The following is a 21,170-nucleotide window of genomic DNA, read 5'->3' as shown; positions in this document are numbered from 1 at the left end:
CATAGTTACAAATATTTTTTTCTTGTGATGAGAATTTTTAAGGTCGACTCTCTAAGCAACTTTTCAATATACAATATTGTATTATTAAATCTAGTCACCATAATGTACATTATATCACCATGACTTACTTATTTTATAACAGAAAGTTTGTACCTTCTGACTCTCTTCACCCATTTCTCCCACTCCCCTCCCTCTGCCTCTCACAACCACCAGTCTGTTCTCTGTATCTATGAGGTTTTATTTGGTTCCACATATAAGTGCTATCATACAGTATTTGTCTTTCTCTCTCTCACTTATTTCACGTAGCATAATAATGTCCATCCATGTTGTTGCATATGTTAAGATTGTCTTCTTTCTTATGGCTTAATAATATTCCATTGTATCCATCTATCTTTACCACATTTTCTTTATACATTCATTCACTGAAGGACACTTAGGTTGTTTCCATAACTTGTTTATTGTAAATAACAATACAATGATCATGGGGGTGCATATATCTTTTCAAGTTAGTGTTATTGTTTTCTTAGAATAAATACTTCTTTGTGGAGAGAGTTTGAAGGCTCTTTTCTCCACTAAAAAAAACAGGATTCTCCTGTGCTTCCTCCCAATCTGCCACCTTTTTTTTCTTTCCCTTGGTAAAGGGATCCAGGAGATTTCTCATCCCTGGGCAGAATTAGGCATGAGGAAAGGGGCTGGGAAATGTCTGAGCAGAGAGTCTTAGATGCATACTCAGAGAAAATGTCACAGCCACTCACCAGGAACTCTCTCTTCTCTGCAATGGAAGAAATGTGGAGTCATTAAGATGCTGAAGGCAGTAATACCAAGATGTGCCAGGTTCCCTGCAGGAATCAGAACTTACTGAATTCACGCAGGAGCTTCTCTGGAAAATAAGCAGGAAAAAAAATTACTGTTATGAGGATCCATCAGGGAGAACCTCTGGAACATAAACCTTACAAATGACCCAGTGAAGTGGTGGGTGCATGGGGTCGGGGAGGGTCAGGTTCTTTGGCTCCCTCCCCTAAACCATCACCGTAGGTTCCCTTCCTAGTCAGATACCTCTTGCCCTTTGTTCTAAATCCTTTTCTGCTTTTCTTTCTGTTTCTCCTTTTGCTGTCACCACAGGAAGTAACCAGCCCCTGCGAGAAGCAGCAGCAAGACAGGCAGGGTCCCAGCCAAGGTCCTGATCCAGGGCCAGGCTCTCCAGAAGAAGGGGTCTGCAATGGAATGGAGCTTTAGCCTCTCACAACCATGGATGGGATCATGGAGCTGATCTCATGACATTAAATGACCCTTCTCCTCCTAAAGTCTCAGGGAACTTTGGGTAAGACAGGTAAACTCTTACTATTATATAATACCATCACTTCCCTTGAACAGTCTCCTTCTCGCATCTGAATGTGAGTTTCTTGTGCATCAGAATCATATGTTTTTTCTAATTTAATTTTCAATAGGTTACATTTATGTGATTCAGATATTAAAAAAATATAAAACACAGTCCAAGTCTCCTATCCACTCACTCCTCCCTGCCCCCATTTATTAGCCTCTCATTAGTCAGCTTATACAGTAGTTGGGAATATGAACTTTACAGCTGGAGGGCCTGCGTTTAAATTCTGGCTCCACAACTTGACTGAGAGTGGAATCTTGGATTAATTATTTAATGGCTCTCTTCCTATTGTCCCAATCTGTTGTCCCAATCTATTGGGTAATAATAGTACCTCACTCATAAGGTTAAAAAAAATTCAATTAATGCTTATAAAGTGCCTGACATAGAGTGAGTGCTAAGAAGATGTGTATTAAATTTTTAAAGTGTAAATCTATTCTTATATTTTCTTTTTTTACACCGAAGAAAGCATTTGACACAAACTGCTCTGCGGCTAGCTTTCAATTCATCTTGGAGATCCTACCATATTAGTATAGAGAGAACGTCTGTCTTTTCTTTCCTAGCTATGCAATATTCCATTGCATAAAAGTTCCACATTGATGGGCATTTGCGTAGTTTCTAACTTTTTGCTATTATAATTTATGCTATAAGAAATAATGTTTCACCTGGGTCATTTCATAAAAATGCAAGTAGATATATCAGAGAAATCCCAAGAAATGAAATTTTGGATCAATAAATAAGTAGTTTCAAGAAAAACTGCTGTATTACCACCAATAGAAGTTGTGCCAATTTATACCAAAAATATGCTACATTCTCATTGTTTGTCACAGTTTCTGGCACACAGGAAATATGCAGTAACACTTGTGATAAAAATAGCTTTATGGGGAAAAGAAACAACCCTGGAGTAAGAAGAATGCTCTGGATCCCTGATCTGTGCCTTATAATCACTGCAAAGACCCAAGTCAGCAACAGAGAATCACACATCCTCCTTTCAGTAGCCACAGCCCAGCGCAGTGTACCTGAGACTCAGCAAGCTACTGACCTGCAATGGAAATCCTGGCAGTCTTTTCCTGTTCAAGGAAGGTATTTCTGATGATACAGGTCACCCCTTTCCCAGAGCTGCCTTTCAGGAACACAGATGCTGTGACTGCATACAGACGATCTTCATCTTCAACCAAAGATGCTGTCACAGCTGGCATGTCCTCTCCCTTGGCATCTCTGCACTGTATTGGGGGCTGAGGATACCAGCCAGTGGATGTGTACTCCAGATGGATCCTTCCATCCTCATAACCCTTCATTTCAATGTGAAAATCCAAACCCAGTGCTGTGGAAGGATGAATGAGCTTGAATACTTTGGAACCTCCTTATCAGTGAGGGTCTCAACATGAATGGGTGGCACAATCACATTAAATAATTCAAGGAGGGGAGTTTCATTCAGGAGCTGTTTACAAATGCATGGTCATGGTGAGGGGAAACTACCTGGGACAGAGCGATATCCCAGGGCCAGGAACAGTGGAGATGTTCCCACTCATCCCTAAACCCAAAGGGAGGCAGAAAGGAAGCAGCTTTGAAGACCTAAAAGAAGAGGGTCATGTAGAGAGGGCCTTCTTAAGAGGAGCTACGATCCTCGGGAAGTGAATGCAGCCAGCTAGAGGTGGTCCTGCAGGGAGATAAGTACCTAGAACTCCCTCTGCTCTTTCCCTCCTATCTTCTGCCATGGCTCCCTATTGACCAAACCTAGCTGAAGACACAGGGCAAGAGAGTGCCCTGAGAAAGAGAAATGCAACCCTTGACATCTGGACATCGGCCTGGTCTCGGTGTTCTCCTGTTGAACATAAACAATTTCATGGAACATTAACATCAGACAGGGGCACTTTGTCACTATGATGGGTCAAGACAAAGACAAGACTGTTCAACAATCCTGTTTGGATATGAGAACAACATGAACACTGTCCAAACCACAGTCATAGCCAAACATTTCCCTATCCTGGCTACCAGTGACTGCTGTTCCTTGACCAAGTACAGCTTTAGCTTCACTCTAGTTTTCCTCCTTATAAGACTTATTAAGATATTCCTCCACTGAATTGCACCGCCTCACCTTCCTGACAACATCCAATACAGAGCAAAGTCCTTCCATAAACCCTACCCCTCCTCCCTTAACACAAGCCCAAATTCTATATCAAGTCTTCTCCAGCACCCTCTTACTGATACACCCCATGGTTCCCACGGGGCTTGCATTCTCCTTCCCTGCAAAAGGCAATAAATACAATCTGATCAACTACAAGTGTGTTCTTGGGAGTCTTTGGTTGGAGAACATTGGCAGCACAGATGCTGTCGTATAGGTCAGCTTCCCAGGACCCACAGCAGTGGCCACCTGGAGGGGCCACAGAAGCCATTTGGAACAAAACTGAACCAAAACAACTGTGTGCCATCACTGAGGAGATATTTTCTTGTCATTCCTATCCTTGTCCTTCAACTTCCCTGCTTGGACCTTGGTGGCCAGCTTGAGGGAGATCTTTATTTGATATTATAGATTATAGGAGTGATTCCTCCTGGAGGAAAACCTGTGTCTTTCCCAAGGGCCTCAGAGAAACGAAATGGGAAGGCAGTGGAGGCAGTTCTTAGTGAACAGCCAGGATGCTCTGAGGTGGATTTGGAGCGTGAACTCTGCCTCTCTCCCCATGTCCCTGGAGGAACAGGCTCAGAATAAATCCTGGAGGCTCACCTGCAACCACCAGCTCTACCATGGCTTTTTCAGAGAAGCTGCCATCTTGGAAATAACACAGGTAGTTTCCACTATCAGAGGCTCTGACATTGTTAATTCAGAGAGTAGCCTTCCCTTCTGTGATGTCACCTCTTAATATCAAAGTTCCGCCTTCATACTCTGCCATCTGTTCTTCTTTTACTTCCTTCCCATTTGCATACTCATATACTACTTCTGTAAGGCTGGATCTCACCACATCAGCTCCATGGTCTCCGCACTCATCTTCGGGGACAGATGACAGGGCAGATCAGCGTGTTCACCCACCATGGCCAGGATGGGCCCCAGAGGCCCAATCACAGCAAATTCAGCTGGTCAGTAAAAGTAAAAGCTCCATCAGAGGGAGTTGGGGCCAAGAGGGTAAAGGGAAGGCTCTTAGGCAGGGAGGGTGAGGTTCAAGAAACCTAGGGAAGAACACTTCTTAACAGTAACACTATCTGTTACTTCCCAACTGAAGTACACTTTGTCTTAATGGGATGCTCACTTTCACTTTGGGATGGGATTTCCAGGTATGAGAATTTGTCAGAGGGTCTGACAGGGCACTAATAGGTAATTGTCTGCTACAGATACATAAAGGCAGAATGTTCCCTACCTAAGCAATGGGTGAGTAGCTGGACCAAGACGAGGCAGGCAAGGAGGTCGAGCAAAGAGAAGTCTAGGGCACTTGCCATTTCCATCTGTGCTGCAGAGAGCCACCAGAAATCGTTGGGCAGAAACTAGACCTGGAAGAAGATGGCGAATTCCACAACAACCCTCCACCTCCCCAGGGCCGATTCGGTGAAACACACAGTCATTAGTGTAGTGATTTAAGATCCTAAGCTGCCAAAATTGTCTGATTAAGAGTCTCTTAACTTTGATTTCCATCATGGTAAATCACACACAAAAATATTTAATGTTAAATATACATACATTAACTCTAACCCATCAGGAAATCCCTGGCTCTACAGTCCAAATATGTACAGAATCCTTCCGCTTTCCCACACTTCCCCTGCCACAGTGAGATCCACACCTTTACCATCACACTCTGATTAATGCAGGACCCTCCTCTCTGGGTCCCCTGATTCTACTTGTGTTTCCTATAATTTATGCAAAACACAGCAGCCAGAATGGTCTTTGAGTCACATCATGTCACTCCTCTGCTCAGCACTTTCCAGTGGCCCCCAGAGCAGATGCTAAAGTCCTCACAATGGCCCACAAGGCCCTCCAGGACCTGAACCTCTCACTTCATCTCCCCTACTCAACTCATCCGCTTCAGCCACACTGCCTTTCTTGCTGGTCCTTGAACAAGCCAAGACAGGGGAACTCGGCCCTGACACTTCCCTCTACCTGGAACCCTCTTCCCCCAGATATCCATGAGGCTCACTCCCTCACCTCCTTCAATTCTTTCCTCTAAAGTCAGTTCCTGTATGAGACCTTCTCTGACCACAGGATGGCAAACTGCTCCCATCCCCCTGAGACTGCTCTCTTTTCCCCATTGATTTTCACAATCTAACATATTATGTCTTTACTGTCTGTCTCCACCTGCTCAAATGGAAGCTCCACAAAGCAAGGACATTGATCTATTTTGTTTCCTGATGTGTAATAAGCCCATACAACAGTGTATGGTTCATATGGAACTGTCAGTAAATACTTGTTGAATGAGTGAGTGGATGGTAGCATATTAAACCATCAATACTTGTTAGCATTTTAAATCAGTTTAAATGATCAGATTAACTGTTGTCATCTGATAGAAGGGGAGGTGGAGAGTTGTGAAGACAAGCACCTGCCTCTGTAGTGACCTTTTGTTTTGGTCTGGCTTAGAGAGCAGAGTCTGACCTCCTGGGCTCTCACTGGAATGTGCCCACATTAATGTATTCATTCCTATTTTTCAATAAAAGTGGTTTCAAGGAGCAAGTATGTCCTGGATATGCATGTAAGAGAGCTGCAACTTGGTGTGCCTCAGTGCGCTCTTTCACAATTGTTCTTTGGGAGGGAAATATCCCTGGGTGGGAAATTATTCACTTGCTGTCTTCCCTTTCCCCTAGGTGTTCACCAATGCTCCTTGTAGAGGGCCTCTGGGCTCACCAGCAATGGATAATTTCCCTGCTGTTCATCTTTCCACTCCTAGACAAGTGCCTCTTAGAGACAGAGATATAAGAGCTGGCACTTGCAAAGAAGGGGCTAGTATGTCAAGCTAGGAGCACAGAGCAGCCCAACAAAGCTCATCCCTCTACAAAGCACTGAGGTTCTCTCAGCTCAGAGGCAGGGCCTCTGCAAACCCCCATTCCCTGCCCAGTGCTGCAACTGGATCTTGGCTCAGAAAAGCACATCCACCATCTTTTAGCCATGGTCTGTGGCATCACTGTGAACCTTTGTGATAAGGGATGCCTCATGAGCTAGCAAGGCTTGATTCTAGCTGGAGTTCTAGCTTGGCTTCCATCCTAACCACCCAAGAGCTGGCTGCATCCCTAGAAAGTAGAGAGCTTGAGAGTAGGCCTAGGTGGATTATTCAGAGATAGGACTGAGAACTCCAGACCTAACACCTCCCTTCTCCCTTGGTCCTCTTGCATCATGTATCCTCTTGTTCCCTGAAGATGTCAGGTAGAATGGGGTGCTGACAAATGACTTGATGGTGTGCCCATCTGGGGAGCAACACCGCAGATTCCTCTAGGCCCCAACACATGACCACTATCAAGTTCAAATCATGTCCCCATCTGACTCTGGTTAAGATCCAGGTAGACACCCTGGTGGAGGCTGTGGAATCAAAGCCTGAACATACCACTTCTGAATCACAAGGCAAGTGAATGGGAGAGCTAGGAATAAGACCAAGTATCACCCATCTTTTCATTCATTCATTCAACATATATTTACCGAGCACATACTATGTGCCAGGCCCACTATATGTTAAGTGTAGGAATGAAAAGGGGATGGAAACTAGGTAACGGCTCTATGATTCACAAGCTGTGTGATCTCAGCCATGTGACAAAACCTATTTGAACTCCAGAAACTCGTGAAATATGAACTTTAGAACATGTAGAATTGGCCCAGAAATTCCACTTCCAGATATTTGGTCCAGAGAGAAGCATGTGTAAGGATGACACTGCAGCACTATTTTTAAAACTAAAAATGCTATCAGTAACGTAACTGGTCACTCACAGGACACTGGTTAGTTAAAGAACAGCTCATCTCATGAAGGAATTCAATGCAGTAGTTAAGACTAATTTGTAGCCACTAAGCCAGATAATAAAGATACATTAAGTGAACAAAACAACCACATTACAGAACACTACTAATGATTCTTCTAAAACAGAAATAAAGATATAAATTTGTGTATGTATGTTTATATAATTACATTATAAATGTCTAAAAGGACACATGCTGCACTGAGAATTGGGGACTAAGTGAAAGATACTTTTGTCCTTTGCGCCCTATACTTTGAAAATTGTTTGAATGTTTTAAATTTGGAAAATTTTCATGTGTAACTTAACAGTTAAAAACTGTTACAAGTGATTATAGTGCCTGCATCACATTAGTTGTTCAGAAAATACCAACTCCTTCAAAACCAACCAGCATGAGGCCCACAGTCATGGTACCTGCAAGTCCAGGAACTGACGAGGACGAGGGAGCAGAAGTCTGTGCAGCTGGCGCTCCTTTGAACTCTTGCCTGAAACCTGGACACAACCTCAGAGAAACTATTGCCTTTCAGTACATTCTCTCTTCTTCAAAACTGTTCTCTATGCTGCTAGAGAGAAGACAATATTATTATTATTATTAATATTATAGGTAACAGTTTGTCTGCTGTCCTCAGAGTGGGGAATGTGATTTCATTTATGTTTTAGGTTATTTGTTGTATTATCCAATATAAAATTGATTATAGACAATTTTAAAATGAAGACAAATATAAAAGAATAAAATTTAAATAGTCTGTTATGGTAATCATATACCTTGCTTCATGGGAACGTAGATGTTTCTGGAAGTGTTTTGGCCATATATACACACCAAATGTCTTAAAAATGTTTTGTCCTTTGCCCCAGAAGTTCCGCTTGTAGGAATTACTTTCAAAGAGAAGAAATCATATGTTAACATAAAGATTTCAGTTTATGGCTGTTTATCATAGTAAACTCTACAATAGCAAAATGTAGATACAATTTAAATATCCAAAGTGGATCCAATTTTGTTACAATTTTAAATAAAATCTCTTCATTAAAAATATGATTCCTAAGGACTGTATGGAAATACACTTATGATGGGACAACTGATTGTTTATCCATCCTCCAACTCTTGTATATGTACATGTGTGTCTATGTCGTATATGTAGGTTGGTTCAAATTTTTCTATATTACAAATAAACTCTGGCATGAACATCTTTATGTATAAATCTTTAAAGCACATCTATTTTTAGAATCTCTTAGGATACATTTCCAGAGATAACCAGGAGAGATTATAAGAGTCCTTTGGTCTTTTCTGAACACAGAAAGTTCCTAAGCACATAAGGTTGGGAAGTTTCTTCATTCAGGCTTTCTCCCTCCCAAAAAATTTCCCAGTGCAGGTTCTTACCTTTTGCACTGCCTGCCACCCCCACCCTCGACCCCCTCACCACACACACAAGCACCAAACCCCTTTCTCTGGGTGAGGACTTCCCTCTACCCACTCTCAGCTTCTTAGCCTCTCTCCTGTGGCCCTGGCTTTTATCAATTTCCCCCACTTACCCCTTGGCATTTCCATCTGAGAGTTACAGCCCATGGAATGAAGATAATTACTAGTTCTCCACTGTAGTTAACAGGCTACTCTGGAAGAGAGGGAAAAGAAAGAAAGGCTGCTCACTGTAGGAAACAGTAAGAGTCCTTCTTTGGAAGAGTTAGTTTGTTGATTGGCTCAGAAGGTGGTTCCTTGTCAGTTGCTGGACATACACCAGTAGGGAACGTAGAATGAAAATTGAAACTATGCTGGATTGTACACAATGAAGAAAAATTACAGCCCTAATTCCCACACTATTTGTGTCTCTCTGTGTTTACTTATTTGAATCATTCATGTGTATATATGTGTATAATCAGTATTTCGTTATATATCTTTTTATGTAATAATAGATTTGTGAGCAAAACGAAGCATAAAAATGACAAGATTTTAATTTGTGAAGAGAGTAAGATGTGCATTAATTAACATGTTTCAGTGGCAGTTTGCTAACATCTGTGTGTATTCAGGTGGGCAAACAGAGGAAGACATCTTTTATAACAGAGCCAAATGGAAGTATGAACAGAAAGAAAACCAGATCCACTCTACTGTTTTAGTACCTTTGAAACTCAAGTCTCAGATCCATGACCACATCATATAATTTTCAGGTTTCCAGAGGCAGTGCTGCCAATGACTGATGGGCATGTCTTATATTTTTTTCCCAGGAAGATTAGCAGCCCTGCGCTAACATAAGCTGCCAAATGTCCTCTTTTTGCTGAGGAAGATTGGCCCTGAGTTAACATCTGTGCCCATTTTCTTCTACTTTGTAGGTGGGACATCTGCCACAGCATGGCTTGATAAGCAGTATGTAGGTTGGCACCTGGGATCCGAACCCATGAACCCAGTGCTGCCAAAGCAGAGGGCATGAAATTAACCACTATACCACCAGGCTGGCTGGGCATGTCTCACATTTTTAGAACCTCCGTATTTGGAGTTTTGCTGAGCAGCTTCTTTCGCCCTCTGGGCCTTATTTGAGCTACATTTGTATTTTCACATGTATTTGTTTCTACTCTGCCCACAGGATTCTGTATTCTCTGAGGTTAGACTCTGGATAGGCTGTGAATGGTGTTTCTATAAGGTGTCTTTGGACAGTTGGTCCTCCCTGTTTCCTAGGGCCTCCCAAGACACTTTACTGTCATCTCCAGAAGGGTATTAAGACTCTGAGGGCTTTAATGTGAACTTGGCTGATGGAATTTGATTATATTCCAGCAGTTTGAATTTAGGCTCTGTGGCAGACATGCCTGGTTGTTTGTGCAATGTTTATTCCTTGCTTCTTCTTAGTAATCCAACTCAACTGTGGGGCAGGTCCTGCCATGTACCCATCTCCCTTATGTGTAGGAAAGATCAAGGGACTAAGTTAGAGCCAATGATTCATAGGTGGAAGTTTCTGGGTTGTGTTTATCAAGAGAGGTCCATATTCTTCCTACTTCCTCCTTCCTTTTGCCTAGAGCATCACGTTTGGAGCTGGAGTGTAGCAACCATCTCGTGACCATGAGGCAAACTTGAGAATGGAAGCCACATGCTGAGATGCAGAGAATAAAGACAGAAAGAGGCTGGGGCATGGATGCATCTCAGAGCTGCCAGACCAGCTCTGGACTGCTGCACTCTGAATTCATTTTATGTAGGAAAATAACCTTTGTTTTGTTTAAGCCAGTGGTACTTCTGGTCTCTGTTATCAGCAGGAAAATACAATTCTTTCCTCCCTAGCCCCCACTAATAGTAGTTGATCATGAAACTTTTCAAACATAAAGTTGAAAGATTTTTTCAATGAACACCAAATATACTTAGTATCCAGATTCTATAGTGAACTTTTTACTACTTGCTTTATTATAATCAGTCTTTCTGTTCATCCCCCTGTTCATCCTTATTTATTTCAATCCTTCTTTCTTGATTTCTTTATTTGATGCCCTTTAGAGTAAGTTGCAAACATCAATGCACTTTCCCCTGATACTTCAGCACACCTATCATGTAAAAGAACACAGTTCTGAAATGCTTGAGGCACCAGTGTTTCAGTTCTGAAATAATTATCAAGTATTTTTATCTGGGGATCTCTCACTCCTAAATGCCTCGCCAGCCCCAATAATACCGACAGTCTGGCCTAGGTACCTGGCCCCTTCTAGGAAGAGTCAGGCTCCCTCTGGGAGGCTGTGTAAGCAGGAGGTTCCAGGACTGCCTCTCAGGAACAGCTCGAGACAGGGACAAGCACTGCCGCAGGGCCCTTCTGTCCATTCCCTGGCATCTTCTGAGAGAAGTGCTGTCTTCTCCTCTGATGCCACAAGAAGGGATTGATGTTCTAGAGGACCTGTCGGATGTAGTGCCCACAAATCACTTGAAGAATAGCAGCCATAAAATCACGTGTGAAGGAAGCTGAGGAGAGGTGGGGGGTTGAGTTCAGAGACAAAATAAAATAAGAGAGTGGGCATTACATTACAGAGTGTGAGAAAATTAAAATTGTCTCAGACCGTAACAATCTGTCTTGCCAGTCATCAGCCTGGTGTAACAGTCTTATTCGATAAAGCCAACTATATCATTAACAGAAATAATGTTTCTCCCCAGGTCATGCTGCAGCTTCAACGGGGCCAAATAACCCCCTTCTCTGAGCCCTTCCTGATTTTTTACTCACTGAGAACCTTTTTTTCTTTTGGTGATGAAGATTGGTCATGAATTAACATCTGTTGACAATTCTCTTCTTTTTTGCTTGAGGAAAATTGTCCCTGAGCTGACATCTGTGACAATCTTCCTCCATTTTGCATGCTGGTTGCTGCCACAGCATGGCTTGACAAGTGGCATAGGTCCACACCCGGGACCCGAATCTCTGAACCCCAGGCCAAAGAAGTGGAGGATGTCGAACCTAATCACAACCCAACTGGGCCAGCCCTGCAACTTCTTTTTAAAAATTCACTGTCTGTTTTTGTTCTTTTGCATGTGGCTGTCCAGTTTTCCCAACACAGTTTATTGAAGAGACTTTCCTTTCTCCATTGTATGTTCTCAGCTCCTTTGTCGAAGATTAGCTGTCCATTATCTTACACCATATGGAAAAATTAACTCAAAATGGATTTAAGATTTGAATGTAAGACCTGAGACCATAAAACTCCTAGAAGAAAACATAGATAGCAGTCTCTTTGACATCGGTCTTCCAGTATCTTTTTCAATATAGTATCTACTCAGGCAAGGGAAATAAAAGAAAAAATAAGCATACGGGACTACATCAGACTAAAAAGCTTCTATATAGCAAAGGAAAGCATCACCAAAACAGAAAGACAACTTACCAACTTGGAGAAAATATTTTTAAATCATATATCTGATAAGGAGCTGATTTCCAAAATATATAAAGAACCCAACAACAAAAAATAAACAACCAGATCAAAAAGTGGGCAGAGGATATAAACAGACATTTTTCTACAGAAAATATACAGATAGCCAACAGGCACATGAAAAGATGTTCAAGAGCACTAATTATTAGGGAAATTGAAGGCAAAACTACAATGAGATATCACCTTACATCCATCAGAATGGCTCTAATTAATAAGACAAGAAATAAAAAGTGTTGGGGAGGATGTGGAGAAAAGGAAACCCTCATACACTGTTGGTTGGAGTGCAAACTGGTGCAGCCACTATGGAAAACAGTACAGAGATTCCTCAAAAAATTAAAAATAGAAATACCACATGATCCAGCTATTCCGACCCTGGATATTTATCCAAAGAACACAAAATGAACAATACAAAGAGATTTTTGCACCCCTGTGTTCATCGTAACATTATCCACAATAGCCAAGACATGGAAGAAACCCAAGTGCCCACTGATGATGAATGGATAAGGAAGATGTGGTGTATATATATAATAGAATACTACACAGTCATAAAAAGAAGACAAAGTGGTGCCATTTGTGACAACATAGATGGACCTTGATGATATTATGCTAAGAGAAATGTTGGACAGAGAAAGACAAACATTGTATGATTTCACTTGTATGTGAAAGATAAACAAATCAACAGACAGATGAGGACAACAGATTAGTTGTTACCAGAGGGGAAGGTGGTGGGGGGAGGATGAAAGAGGTAAAGGGTCACATGCGTATGGTGATGGATAAAAACTAGACTATTGATGGTGAATATGATACAGTCTATACAGACTGAAATATAATATTGTACATCCGAAATTTACACAAAAGTAGAACCCAATAAGACCTCAATAAAATAATTAAAAAAAATAAAACCCACAGTCTATCAAAAGCTTTGCTGCAGGAAATCATAATAATAAGAATGAATCATTCCATTCTTGTCTGGAGAATCCAAGTTATTTTGATGCAGAAAAGCAGCCTTGATTCCAACCTTGATGCTGAACTTCAGATAAGGGGTTTGGGGCACAGTACTTTGTATCTCTTAACTTTATAGTTTCCAAAGAAATAGGGCCCCAGGTTGACTCCTCATTCAGATCTCTACTTGAAGCCTTGGGAGAGAAATGTATGTGAAATGGGGCAGGAAAAAATTTATTAATTCAACAATTCTTTTGTTGAGAATTTACCATCTAATAGGTGTCAGGCACTGAACTTGGAATTGCTGAGGAGAGGTGGCATAACAGAGTAGTTAAACTATAGACTCTGAAATCAGGTTGCCCGGGTGAGCTTTACTAGCTGTGTGACCTTTCATTGTTGCTTATCCTCTCTGTGTCTCAGTTTTCCTATTTGCAAAATAAGGATAATAATAGCAACTGCCATTTTGGGTTGTTGTTGTGAGGATGAAATGTGATAATTCAGGAAATTTTCTTACAACAATGCTTCATACAAAATGAGCCATAAAAATGTTTGTTAAGTAAAAAGCAAATTTGGCCTTCCTTCCCGGAGTTCGTGGGTTGGAGTTTTCCCTAGAGGAGAGTGAGATTCCTGGGATTGAAGTTGAAGGAATGCAAAACTGAAGGGTGGGCTTCTACTGATAACTTTAGGAGATGATCCTGATAGATACCAAAATGTTTGCAGAGACTTCTTTCCCATAGGAAATACATAGGTTTGTACACGTACTTAACAGCAATTCAAGTCCCTTTTGTACAGCAACTGCAGTTTCAAGAATTTATCCCGATGACAAATGCCAGTGGGAATTTATTCTGTGGAAGTGACCAGAGCTATGAAAAATGATTTATGTACAAAGATGTTTATAGTAGCATTATTTGTAACACAAAAGAAAGAAATCTATCTTGATTATCAGTAATGTAAGATTAGATTTAAGATTTAGTGTTGTGAAAGAAGCATGTCATGGGACAACATATATATCAAGGCCCAATTTTCATTAGAAAAACTGTGTGTGTGTGTGCATGTGTGTGTATTAGAAAAAATTAAAGAGTATGCACTTAATTGTTGATGAAGTAAAATATTTTAAAGGGAGGAAATTATTCAGGGGAAGGAGCAGTAAACAAATTCACAAACAAGAAAAGAAATCGTGAAAAATCTGGGGTGAAAAGTGTCATTGAAATTACTTGATAAGGAACGACTGGAGTCTCAGAAGTGGAATGATGTGGCATTAGATGTAAGAATGTTGAATGTAGCATCAAGTCCCAGACCAGCAGGTGACCTGGAGAAGTGACTTTTCTCTCTGCTCTTTATTTAGTATCTCCCAGGGTTGTATGTGGATCAAAATGAAATAGAGTCCTTGAATGAAAAAACTCAAAATAGCAAAGCCCCTTCCAGATCCAGCTTCCTGCTGTGGTTCTGGTGTGCGGGCATTCAAGACAACCTCTGCTGGTGGGCATTGACCTCTCTTCTCTTTATGAGGATCCAGGAGATCAAGGTCAGAGATCACTCTCCAGGCTGTTAGTCTTTAATCTTTCCATCAGTATTTCTTGTCTCTTGAGGTTTCTTTTTAAGTTTCCAGCTGGGGTGGCAACAACAGACAGACTCTCTTAACAAGACTCTGAAGGGTTGTGTTCTCCTTTCTGGCCGTCTGCTCCACTCAGTCCTGGAGCATTATGAACTGTCTCCTACTTTGCCCAGACCCCTGGAGGACTGGGAAAGAAATGGCTACAGCTCTGAGAGCAAAGGTCAGAGGGAGACCAAATGTCTGGTGGAGCTCTGGGGCAGTTGTCCCTAGAAGCGGCTCCTTAACTCCAGTGCCCAGTTCTCCCCTGGAGATTCAACTGAGAGAAAGTCTGGGGACTGATGGCCTCAGGGGCAGATGTCCAGAGGGTTTGGGTGATAGAACGAGGGGCAGAAGAAAGGCCAGGAGGCCCAGAGAAGGAGGACTGAAGGAAGGTATAGATGTGGAACCTATTAGCTACACTATAGAAGGAGACATCCCCAGCCTCATAGTCCAAGAAAATCCCCACCTGACTGGGGGGCTTCCACAGGTAGAGGAGGGTCCTAGGAGAGATGAGGGCCTGGTACATATTAGCATAATGTTCCATGACCCAGAGTCTATTTGGAGGTAACTCTGTGATTCCTCACATCCTTTCTGTGTTTTCCTCACAAACCCCAAGCTCCCAGTAAGTCCTGTTGCTGACTTGTATCTCCCAGTAATGTCTCTGAGAAGAGAAGAACTCTTGCCCCAACACACAAGGGTCAAGAAAAAACCTTCTAGATTTTTCAGGGAGATCCTGCCATGTAGTTATCCACCTTACACTTTGGCAATTTTCAGACAGAGATTTCAAAGTAGGCAGTGTCTGGATCCAGAGTCACATTAGCTGCAGAAAGAGTGAGAGACGAGATAGCCAGTTCAACTCCAGCATCCCAGGGCCCTCAGTGACTGGGAAAGAGTGGAAAAAGAATCTGACACTAACCTGTGACATCCTCTTCCTTTCTCCTCAAAACTGCTAGAGTGGTGAGCACCTCCACAATTGCCTTCGAGAACAGGTTTAAAGAGCCACTGGGAGAGCCCAGAAACTTCTACAAGGAGGAGATAATGCAGATTTCTGAAAGCTGGAGGTCCCAGGTCCCTGGAAGCAGGGGTGTCTAATCAGGAATCCCCACTTCCCACGCCATCCTCTCCTCTCCCACAGCATATTGTGCAAATCTCTCACTTGCCACTTCACTGTTATTATTTGTTACATATTTCTCTCCTCTACTAGACTAGGGCCTGAGAATGTAGAGACTGTGTGTGTTCATCACTGCATTCTCACTGTCCAGCGCTATCAGTCCCTGGCTCCCAAGTGGTGCTTAATAATGTTTGTAGAGTGAAGGAATGGGGAAGGTCCTGTGGAGAGCCTGCAGCCATCCCTCTCTGCCAACCTGAAGCCCCAGGGGATCACACAGGGGGACTACTTGGCCAGGGCTTTTCAGTCAACTGTGTAGGATCCCTGATCTAATAAATATCAATCCTTTTTTTTGAGGAAGATTAGACATGAGCTAACATCCACTGCCAGCCTCCTCTTTTTGTTGAGGAAGACTGGCCCTGAGTTAACATCTGTGCCCATCTTCCTCTATTTTATATGTGGGACACCTGCCACAAAATGGCTTGATAAGCTGTGCATCGAACCCCAGGCCACTGAAGCAGAGCTTGTGAATTTAACCTCGACGCCACTGGGTCAGGCCCTTATGGATATCCATCTTTAACACACTGTCCCAGAATCTCATAGCTTAGAAGAATCATATGACAGAAACTGTTATGTGTTCACCAAACACTAGACCCTGTCCTCCTGCAGACATAGCAAGAACATTTCCCAGCCTCCCTTGGGTACCCAGGAGGAGAGTTGGCCACTTACAGGCCTGGCCCATGAGAAAACTTCTGCATGGTATTTCCACCCCTTTTTCTCCATCTGCTGTCTGAATGCAGAGGAGAGTGAGGCCCTAGAAAATCTGTGTGGAGCAGAGCTGTCACATATGATGCATCCTGAATTCTGAAGAAATGGAGAAATACACTTTATTATGTTTACCTAATGAGATGTTGGAGTTCTTTGTTATGACAGTGAGCCAATCTGACTAATACAAGCCTTGACCAAAAGTCAACTTCAATTACAGCTTGTTTCTGTGGACAGTTTTCCTATGTGCTAGATGCTGGGGACTCACAGATGGTAACACACAGTCCCTGCCTGTCAAGGAACTCAATCTTGAGACAAAAAAAGAAGCAAATAATATCACTTCAAAGAGAAAGCCTGTAAAATCCTGTCTCTTTCTTCCTTATAAAAGCCCTCAACTCTGCCTTTTGATCTCTATTTTATTTATTTCAGAGAATCCTTTATAATTGATTGCTTTCCCCTTAAGTATGCTTATGTATGTCTGTTTCCAAAGGCCAAACTATCTCTTTGGCAGTACATCTGGAGCCCACATCAGAGACTCAAGGCCCTCTTTGCTGCATCAGGGGTTCCCTGCCTGGCTGAGCAGTAAAGCCAGACTAATCCTCACTATGTCTGTGATTCTTTATTTGCTTTTCATCAAAGTTCGGCACTCACCTTGATTTGTCAGTTCCTACCTTATTCAAATTCTCAGCCACATTTGATTTAAACATTTCCTCCCTCTTGATATATTGTCTTTCCTCAGATTTTGGGACACATACCCTCCTGTGATTTTCTTCTTATTCCACTCGTTTCTTTTTCTCAGTCTCCTTTGCTGGATCTTCCTTTCCCAAACCTACGAATGCAGTTTGAAGTCCTGTTCTTTTCTCTGAACACTCTCCCTAAAGAATCTCATCGAATCCCAGGATTTTAAATACCACATATGCACACATGACTCCTAAGTCTCCAGCTCCAGCATCTTCCAGGCACTCCAGACGTACACATCCAATTGCCTACTTGACTCCAGTCCTTAAGAAGACTTTTAATTTCCTCCTAGAAATTCCCTATCATTCCACCCATTTGCTTGAGCCAAAAACCCAAGCAGGACCTACCAAATGGACCTATCATAAGTCTTTTTCAACTCTTCCTTCAAAACAAATCCCAAACACAGCAACCCCTTCTTGCCATCTTCATCAAAGCCACCATGATATCTTGCTTAGATTTGTGCTGTAGCATCCTAATTGGATTCCTTGATTCCCATATAGCCTCTCTACAGTCTATTCTCAACACAATAGCAGCCAAAGTGATCTTAAAAAGACATAAATCAGATGACGTCACTGCCCAGCACAAAAACCCACACTTAAAATAAATCCAAAGACATCACCATGGTCTGGAACATTTCCCATGATGTGACCTCAGCTTGTCTCTTACACCACATCTCCTATCATCTCTAGGCCCACTCACACTGCCCCTTCCAGGAACAAGGGCATCCTTTCAGTTCTTCAAACACTCTGGATCTTTCCCACCTTGCGATCTTTCTATCTGCCTCCCACTCTGCCTGGAAGAGGGAAAGTCCGGGATCTTATTATTTTGATTCCTTCCTATCCATTATGTGTTGTCTTAAATGTCATCTCCAGAGAAGGACCTTCCCTGACCTCCCTCCTCTATTAAGTCTTCCTCCTTCATTCTCTTTTCCTAGATCTGGTTAGTTTCTCTTATGTCCTAGCATATGAAAAGCACTTGGAAATTACATACTGCATTAATAAGGCCATAACAAGAGAAAAACTATACATTACAAAGGATTATCTGAAGCAGAGTAAGGCAGGGAGAATAGAAGATGGAGTTGAGGGTCATTTAGAAGGAACAATTGACAGGACTGGCTAGCCAATTAGAATGGGATGATAAAGAAAGAGGAGTCCTGGGTGATTGGAGTTCTTCCTTGGGCAGTTGAGCAGATAATAGTGCCATTATTACAAATACCAGAGAAGGAGAAGGAGTAAGAATGTATTTCAGGGGTTGGGGGAATTTTGAATTTAAATTTGTCTGAGATACCATGGGACAATCCAGATAGACAAATTCTAGGCGGCTGGTGGAAGTGGAGCTTGAGAAAGAAGCCCAGGAATGTGGGGATACTCCACATGTAGCTTTTTACTGTTTTTGTGGATTAATTTCCTCCATTGTCAATGGCATAATAATAGCACCTACCTCTTAGGGCTGTTGTGAGGATCAATAAATGAGTAGAATATATGTAAAGCACTCAGAACTGTGCCTGGTACATGGTAACAACCGCACAATAAATGTTAGCAATTTAAAAAGACAATTTTCAAGATTTTACTTATCCCTCCATTCTAGAGATTTCCCTGGGGTAACCAATTGTGAAGTGATCCCTCGCTCTGAGGAGAGAGGCACAGAGTTGTAGAGAGTTGCCAGGTCTCCTGTAAGATGCACGTAACCCACTTGAGATTGAATGTCATTTGAATGGAGGCTTCCTAGTTGTACGCTTTGGCCTATAGTGCTGAAAGTGTTGAGGAGTAGAAAATTCAAGACAGACTGAGTGGGAGGGCTTTATGAAAGAGAGAGAGAGAAAAAAAGAAGATCTAAAGCTGGAAAGAAAAAGGTGCAGGTGCTGAACTGAGATGGGGTAGCACTTGCTCATGATGTTGCATGGATCTTCCCTGGGTCTCCATCCATGGCCCACCCAGCCAGGCCACTATCAGGAGTTGGAAGATGGAGAAAGATCACCAAGATCTTTTCTTATGGAGTCCTGAGCCTGAGGACTCATCTTATAGGAATGAGATGGTCACTAACCGGTATAGAAGACTGGGCTTTTCTCCACTCTGCAAGAGGAAAAAGAGAGGTGAGTGCTACCTGGTGAGAGCCAGAAATTTCTTGGCCATTTCTGTGCCCTGGTGCCTTCCCCTCCCCTTCTTGGTGCCCTCATCCCTCCTCTCCAGCACTTTCTGGCTGCCTCTCCTTATGTTCCTCACAAGGATAGTGTCTAGGAAGAGGGAGGGCAGAGGAAATGGACTCTTCTACTCCCCCTTGTTGGTCCCTGGGCATGGACTTGGAATCCAGTGGGAGCTCTTTACTCATCTCTTCTCATTCTCAAAATCAAACGTCTTTGTTCCTCAATATCTGAAAGGCAACAGCATGCACAAACTCACGTGAAGGCTGTCATTACATGGGACACAGTCCTGGACACAGGACAGAGCTATGCTCTATCTACCCTTCTCTTCACAGTAATCATGGTCAACTCACTCCCCTTGTCTGGAGGAACTTGATCCTATCTTCTCCCTCTTCTTTCCCAAGACCTAGTTCAGTGTCCTGCATGCGAGAACTGTCGCTCACTGCCTGGAATCTATATCTTTGACTTAGCCTCAGCAGGAAGCATTTATTTCTCATGGTTAGTATGTCAGCTCTTATCGTCATTAGGAACTCTCAGGAGCACAAATTTCTTTTATAACTTTCTCTAGGGAACTGCTCCTGTGTTGCAGGCAATATGGGTTATCATCTACTAGCTCATGGTATTTGTCTCTAACTCCATATGTTATTATCCATGACTCATTAGCCATGAAACCCAAAGCTGGGTAACTAACTACTCAGTGTCCCTGTTTCTTCATCTGTAGGGTGGGGAAAAAGCAACACTTGCTTCTTAAGTCATCTAGGGAGGATTTAAAACAGTACTTATGCATATTAACCCTCCATGAATGTCAATGTTCTTTATTTTGAAATGAGGACACTGTTGACTCCCAAATCTACCTCTCCAGGAGACAGCATGATCAGGTGCCTGATATGGGGTTGGGGTTTTAGTCCAGAAGTGAAGAGGAACCTCTGAAACCTTTGGCATGAGAAAATTTGTACACTGAAAATCACAGTAGGGTAGATATAGGGGGAGAGGGGAGGCGGGGACACCATTTGCATTGTATTCTCTGGAATGATGCCTCCTGGGGTTGCACAATGTAGCCAGTCCTTATGGGAAAGCCAGATGGTAGGAGGCAGGGATACCAGGTAGAAGCTGCTGTAACATTTCAGGCAAGAAATGATGAGGCCTGAAGCAGGGCCTGGCCTTGGGGTCATGAAAGAGAGGAGTGGGTTTTATTACTATGATTAATAATGGCGAATAATTACATAGAACCTACAATGAGTTTGGCGTTGTGCTTAGGGCTTTACATGTATTAACAACACTAAGAGGTGGATGCTCTTGTTTCCCACATTTTGTGCATGAGGCAGCTGAGGTCCAGGGAGGTTAAACGACTCACCCAAGGTCACACAAGTGGTTACTGGCTGAGCTGGGACTTGAGTCCAGGCAGTCTGGCTCCAGAGTCTGTGCTCTAAGCACTAAGCTGGACTACATTAAAGGAAGTGAAAAGAGCAAGATTTGGCTGTTAGTCAGATGTGGTAGATGAGATAGAGTGAGAAGAGTTGAAAATTACTCTCAGATGGTGCCAATCACTCAGATAAAGAGGGAGGGCAGGGTTGGTGGGAGTTTACTTTTGGATTCACTGACTGTGAGATGCCTTCAAGGCCTCTAAAAGGAAATGACCAGTGGACACTGGGTTGAGGAAGTAGGTGAGGTTGGAGCCAGAAATTAGGGGTTGATGGTGGAGGAGTGGTCAGCCTACATG

At 42.6% G+C, this 21,170-nt stretch overlaps 1 pseudogene; it reads right to left on the bottom strand.

Annotated features, from left to right (window-relative positions):
• Positions 1-441: 441 nt before the first annotated feature.
• LOC103543856 (butyrophilin subfamily 3 member A2-like) lies at positions 442-19,343 on the bottom strand (annotated as a pseudogene).
• Positions 19,344-21,170: the final 1,827 nt, after the last annotated feature.

Source organism: Equus przewalskii, chromosome 19, assembly GCF_037783145.1.
Source record: "Equus przewalskii isolate Varuska chromosome 19, EquPr2, whole genome shotgun sequence".
In the NCBI taxonomy this organism is placed as follows: Eukaryota; Metazoa; Chordata; class Mammalia; order Perissodactyla; family Equidae; genus Equus; species Equus przewalskii.
The sequence above is the reverse complement of the archived record's forward strand: the minus strand, read 5'-3'. Positions and strand labels throughout refer to the sequence as shown.